Source organism: Elephantulus edwardii, unplaced genomic scaffold (genome assembly GCF_000299155.1).
Source record: "Elephantulus edwardii isolate Elephantulus edwardi_28Jun2011 unplaced genomic scaffold, EleEdw1.0 scaffold00004, whole genome shotgun sequence".
In the NCBI taxonomy this organism is placed as follows: Eukaryota; Metazoa; Chordata; class Mammalia; order Macroscelidea; family Macroscelididae; genus Elephantulus; species Elephantulus edwardii.
The window spans coordinates 3,275,762-3,276,959 of record NW_006399754.1 but is presented as its reverse complement, the minus strand read 5'-3'; positions in this window follow the sequence as shown (position 1 = coordinate 3,276,959).

The following is a 1,198-nucleotide window of genomic DNA, read 5'->3' as shown; positions in this document are numbered from 1 at the left end:
TTAGACAAATCTCTTGTCAATGACCTCGTAAGTGCACAGGTGTCACTAGACTCATAAACATGAGAAAGTCCAGTTGCATAGTCAGTGGAGAGCTGTGCTGATACTACAGGAGGTGCAGGGTGCACATCTTGTACCAACAGCATTTACTGGGAAGAAAGATGAGCCATCTCCTCCCACTATGACTTACAGCCTCAGAGATCCAATGGTGTGTAAGCTAGGAATCAGAACCAACTAGACAGTCATTGTACAAATGGAATTGGTGGACAAAGAAGAATTTCATGAAGCAATGTATGAGCAAAAGCCTGTGGTGATGAAGGAAGTTCAATCTGCTGCAAAAGAATTGGCAAAAAACAAGTCCCCAGGAATTGATGGCATGCCAATTGACATATTTCAAGAAACAGATGCTGCCCTGGAGGTGCTCACCAAGTTGTGTCAAGAAATCTGGAGAACAACCACTTGTCTAGCTGACTGGAAGAGATCTATATTTGTTCCCATTGCAAAAAAAAAGGTGATCCAACAGAGTGTGGAAATTATCAAACAATATTATTGATATCACATGTAAGCAAGACTCTTCTGAAGATTATCCAAAAATTACTGGAACAGGATATCAACAGAGAAATGCTTGGAGTGCAAGCTGGATTTAGAAGAGGCCATGGTGAGAGGGATAGTATAGCTATTGTCAGATGGATTTTGGCTAAACCAGAGAGTATCAGAGGAATGTCTATCTATGTTTCATTGACTATGAAAAGGCATTTGACTGTGTGAATCACAACAAACTGTGGCTGACTTTGAGAAGAATGGAAATCCCAGAACACTTGATTGTGCAGGAAACACAAATTTGGAAGGGTGTGCATCAAGGATGTTTCCTATCTCCAATTCTTTTCAATCTATTAGTGGAAAAGAGTATCCGGGAGGCTGGGCTCTATGAGGAGAAGTGTGGCAACAAGATTGGAGGTAGACTCATCAACAATCTGCATTATGCAGATGACACAACCCTGGTTTCTGAAACTGAGGAGTTGTTTTACATGCATATGATAATTGGACAGGGAACTCTGTGGGCCTAATTCATACCAAGTTGAGCTGTTAGCCCAAAGGTTACACCATCTTGGTTGTTCAAATTCACCAGGATCACCAAGAGATAAAATAAGCAATTTCCTTTGTGAAAACCAATGTATTCAAATTTTGTAAATATATATAT